Source organism: Octodon degus, unplaced genomic scaffold (genome assembly GCF_000260255.1).
Source record: "Octodon degus isolate 3935 unplaced genomic scaffold, OctDeg1.0 scaffold00104, whole genome shotgun sequence".
NCBI classification, from domain to species: Eukaryota; Metazoa; Chordata; class Mammalia; order Rodentia; family Octodontidae; genus Octodon; species Octodon degus.
In genome coordinates this window covers 7,006,923-7,012,506 of record NW_004524680.1, presented here as the reverse complement: position 1 = coordinate 7,012,506, position 5,584 = coordinate 7,006,923, and positions in this window count along the sequence as shown.

The window sequence follows — 5,584 nt, the reverse complement described above, 5'->3', positions numbered from 1 at the left end:
TACTGGGTGGACTCAGGGCCTGAGACTGCATTTTGTTCCTTCTCTTTGTCATTTTGTATACCTGTCTTCTGACCTTTGGTGTAGAGCTTAGATAGTTATTACCTTAGCACCAGGTCTGGATCTATGAAGTTCAGATTCCTCCAGGTGGGTGTTGTTTGGATCTGGCTGCTGTGCTCCACTTCTTTCTGCTGCAGACGTTAGAGTTGAACCCTTTGTGTTTCTCTGGCAAAATGTTCTGCTCCTGAATCAGCTGGGTGGGTCTTGCCTCTAGCCTCTTTGCAGGGAGCTCTGCTGAAGGATTCCGTGCTGACCCTGAATGCAGCCTGGGTCAAATGAGGATCCCCGCGCCCGGGTCGTCTCATTCACTCGCCTGGCCTGCGCTCTGGGTCTATTCAGGATCCCGCAGCCTGGGTCGTCTCACTCACTCGCATGGCCTGTGCTCCGGGTCTGTTCAGGATCCGGAGGGCCTGGGTCGTCTCACTCACTCACCGGGCTGCACTCCGGGTCTGTTCAGGATCCCGTGGCCCCAGGTCGTCTCACTCACTCGCCGGACCTGCGCTCTGGGTCTATCTATTAGTTAATTTCTTGATACTAGTCTTTTTTTTTTTTTTTTTTTCCAGAATCGGGGATTGAACTCAGGCCCTTGCGCTTGCCAGGTAAGTGCTTATTCCACTGAGTATTTTTTTTTTTTTTAATGAGATGAAATCTCATCATTGTTCTAATTTGCATCTCTCAAATAACCAATGATCTTGAACATTTTTTCATATATTTAATAGCTATTTGTACTGATTCATCTGAGTAGTGTATAGTTATCTCAGATAACCATTTTAGGATTGGGCCTTTAAATTTGGAAGGGGTCTGATCTTTTTGAAGACTAAAACTAGATCCATGTTGATCATCACACACCATGTCTTTGCCTACACCTACCCTCTCTCTAGCTCTCTCTCTCTCTCTTTTATTTTTGATTTCTTTTTCGTTTTAGTTTTTTTTTTTTTGGTGGAACCAGGGATTGAACTCAGACCCTTGTGCTTGCCAGGGAAACACTTATTCCACTGAGCCATCTCCCTTGCCTTTCTTTTTCTTTTTGAGACAGGGTCTCTCTATGCAGTTAAGGCTGGTCTTGAGATGACTTTGTGACCCAGGCTGATCTTGAACTTGCAGGGATCCTCCTGCCTCAGTCTCCCAAGTGCTAGGATTACAGGCATGTGTCATCATGCCCAGCTTACCTATTCTCTCTTCCAGCAGAATTAGCATTTCTGTTTTAAGTTTTTGTTTTGTTTTGTTTTTGGTACTGGGAATGAAACTCAGCACCTCCTGGTTGCCAGGCAGGTGCTGAGCTGCTGAGCTATCTACCCAGCCACTCTGTTTTACTATTTAGATCTTTGATCCATTTTGATTTTAACTTAGCACATGGTGATAGACATAGATCCAGTTTTTTTAAATTTTTTTAAATATTTATTTATTTATTTATTTATTTATTGTGTATGTGACCAGCTCAGCCCACCAGGGGGCGGGCTGGCTGGCATGTGGTGCTGGGGGATTGAACCGCGGTCCCTTGTGCTTTGCTAAGCTTGTTCTAAGTAGGTGCTTTAGACCACTGAGCCATCTCACCAGCCCAATAGATCCAGTTTTAATCTTCAGTATGTGGAAAGCCAGTTTTTCCAGCGCTATTTACCAAAGAATATTTTTGGGTCCTTTATCAAAGATAAGATGGCTAAGTGTGTTTGGAGTTCTAACTGCATTTTCTAATCTGTTCCACTGATCCATGGATCTGGTTTCTTGACAGCACCATGCTGTGTTTATCATAAAGCTTAGCTTTGTAGTATAATTTCAAGTCAGGGCTTGTGATGCCTCCTGCCTTGTCTTTGGTTCCCCAGAAATGTTCTTGTAGGTCTCTTCTAGTTCCAAATGAATTCTAGGAATATTTTCTCTAGTTCTGTGAGATATGCTGTTGGAATTTTGGTGAGTATTGCATTAAATTTGTATAAACAGTTTTGGAAATACACCCACTTCACTATACTGGTTCTTTCTATCCAAGAACAAGGAATATCTTTCCATTTTCTGATATTCTCTTCAATCCCCTTTTTTCAGAGTATTGTGGTTTTCAGTGTAGAGGTCCTTTACTTTCTACAATAAATTAATTCCTAGGTATTTGATTGGAGGGAGTGCTACTAAGAAAAGTTTTCCCCTACTTCTCTCTCAGTAAGTTTGTTATTGTGTACAGAAAGACTAATGATTTTTGAGTGTTGGTTTTGTATCCAGCTATGTTATCAAATTTGGTTATTAAATCTACAAGTCTTTTGGTGGAGTTTTTGGGGTCTTTTATGTGCAATAGGTCATCTGCAAATAATGCTAATTTAAATTTTCCCTTTTCTATCATTATTTATTTTGTTTCTTTCTCTTGTCTAATTGTTCTGGTTCATGTTTCCAGAACTGTAGTAAAAAAGAATAATGACAGTGAACATCCTTGTCTTATTCCTGATTTTAGAGAGAAAGCTTTCAGTTTTTGTCCAGTTGGTAGGATGTTGGCTGTTGGTTTGTCATAGATGGCTTACATCAGATTGAGGTAAAGACCTTCTTCTTCTTCCTTTTTAAAAATGTTTTTGGTTGTTACAGGGTTTCACTATGTAGCTCAGGCTCATAGTGATCCTCCTGTTTTCAGCCTCTCCAGAGCTGAGATTGCAGCCATGTGCCACCATACCTGGGCTTGGTCACTGGCCCAGCACACTCTGGGGGTGAAACCAGCATCACATGTGGGACTAGGGATCAAACCCTGCTCCCTGCACTTGCCAAAACAGGCACTTAGTCTACTGAGCTATCTCACTGAACTTCAAGATAAAGACCTTTTATTCTAATTTTTGTATGCTTTTTTTAAAAAAAAAATCATAAATGGGTGTTGGACTTTGTTAAGTGCTTTTTCTACATCTATTGAACTGATCGTGTGATTTTTTTCCCTTGGCTCTGTTACTATGGTATATTATATTCATTGATTTGTGTATGTTGAACCATCCTTGCATTCATGGGATGAATCCTACTTAGTTATGGTGTATAATCTTCTTGATGATTTGCTGCATTGTTTTCCAATCTATATTGAGGATATTTGCATGCATGTTCATTAGGAAATTGGCCTGTAATTCTCTTTTTTGGTTGAATCCTTCTCTGGTTTTGGTATCAGGGTAATGCTTGCTTCCAGGAATGAGTCTGGAATATTGCTCCCTTTTCAATTTCATTAAACAGTCTGAGGAGTAGCAGCATTAGGTCTTCTCTAAATTTCTTGTAGAATTCAGCAGTGAAAATGTCAAGATCTGGGTTTTTCTTTTTGTCAGGTTTTTAAGTACATCTTCAATTTCATTAACTGATATTGATTTATTTAGAATGTTTATATCTTTGTGTGTGTGTATGTGTGTGTTACTGGAGATTAAACTCAGGGCCTTGTGCATGTAGGCAAGCACTCTACCACTGAGCTATATCCCCAGCCTAGAATTTTTGTATCTCCTTGACACAGTTTTGGTAACTCATATGTATCTAGGAATCTATCCATTTCTTTTTTGATTTTTTTTTTTTTTTTGGAACCAGGGATTGAGCTCAGGTCCTTGTGCTTGCCAGGCAAGCACTTATTCCACTGAGCCATCTCCCTGGCCCCCTATCCATTTCTTCTTCCTCTTTTTTTCTTGTCTATTTCTTCTTCATATTCTATCTTATTGCAATACAGGTTCTTAAAATAGTTATGAATGATCTACTGGATTTCTTCAAGATCCATTGTGATTTCACACTTTTGATTCCTAACCACATGGATTTGAGTCTTTCTTTTTTGGATAAGATTGTCTAAGGGCTTGTCAATTTAATTTAATATTTGAAAGAATCAACTCAATTATTGATTACTTGTATTGTTTTCTTAGTCTAATTTCCTCCCTGGTATAAGTTTTGGACTTGACTTGCTTTTCTTTTTTGAGAAGTTTGAGATTAACATTAGGTTGTTTATTTGAGTATATTCTATTTCTCTGATATGTGAATTCACTGCTATAAATATTTCTCCTCTGACTGTTTTCATTGTGTCCTATGAGTTCTGGTGAGTTATAATGGCATTACCATTTAATTATAGAAGATGTATAATTTCTTCTTCAATTTCATCTGTGACCTAATGGTTGTTCAGAAGGGTGCTATTTATTTCCTTGTGTTTATGAAGTTTTTGTGGTTTCTATTGCAATTGATTTCCAATTTCATTGCAGTATAACATGAATGGGATAATGTCAATTCATTCGCATTTACTTAAGCATGTTCTGTGAACTATTATGTGGTCTACTTTGGACAGCAACCCATGTGCAACTGAGAAGAGAGTGTATATTCTGATGCTGTGAGGTGGGGGGAACACTCTGGAAGCAGCTACTGAGCCTATTTGTTCAAAAGTTAAATTCAGTTCTAATAGTTCCTTATTGATTGTTTTGTGTAGTTTATGTATTTGCGACAGTAGGGTATTGAAGTCCACCATTCTAATTGTTAGTGAAAAGTTGCTTTTCATGTCCCTTGATGTTTTGTTTTATATAAGTAGGTATACTGGTATTTGGTGTTTTATATATGTAGGTGCACTAGTATATATTTAATGATAGTTATCTCTTTGTGAGTTGTTTCCTTCAATGTACATAGTGACCTTTATCTTTTTCAATCAGTCTTGGCTTGAAGTTGACTATGTCTGCAAATAGAATAGGTACCTCTGCTTTATGATTTCACATGGAATACTGTTTTCCATCCTTTGACTTTCCATCTATGGATTTTTAAAATTAAACGTTCTTATTTTTATTTGTTTTTTTTTTTTATTTTAGGGAAGGATCTACAGGGTGTTCAGGGTCTCACTACTAGATTGGACTCAGTGGCCTTCCTGTTTACAGCCTCCCAAGTGCTGGGATTACAGGCATGCGCCACCAAGTCTCAATTGCTGTCTCAGCGTGCCCCAGGGGCGGGGCTGGCACAACAGGCCCAGGGATTGAACTCCCGGCCTCTGTACCTGCTTGCAGGTGCTTTAACCCATTGAGCTATTTGGCCAGCCCTAAATGTTTTTCTTATGTACAGCAAATTTTTGAATCTTGCTTCTTTATCTATTCTGCAGTTATGTTTCTTTTGATTGATGAACTGAAACCTTTATTTTATTTATTTTTATTTTTATTGGTTTTGGTGGAACCAGAGATTGAACTCAGTCCCTTGAGCTTACCAGGCAAGTGCTTATTCTACTGAGCTATATCCCCAGCCCCTGAAACCTTTACTTTTTTTTTTTTGGCGGAACTGGGGATTGAACTCAGGCCCTCGCGCTTGCCAGGGAAGCGCTTATTCCACTGAGCCATCTCCCGGCCCCTGAAACCTTTAATATTAATGATTATGACTGAAATGAACTGACTTAGCCTTATAATGTTATTTTCCTACTGTTGGCTCCCTTATTTCCCCCTCTGTTTAATTGCTTGCCTTACTTGGTAGATTCATTCCATTGAGGTTGGTGAAATTGCCTTCCTGTTATCACTTTCTTTTTTTAAAAGTTTTTTTATTTTTTAATTTATTTTTTAAATTTTGTTAATAGATTGCAAATTGAAAATAA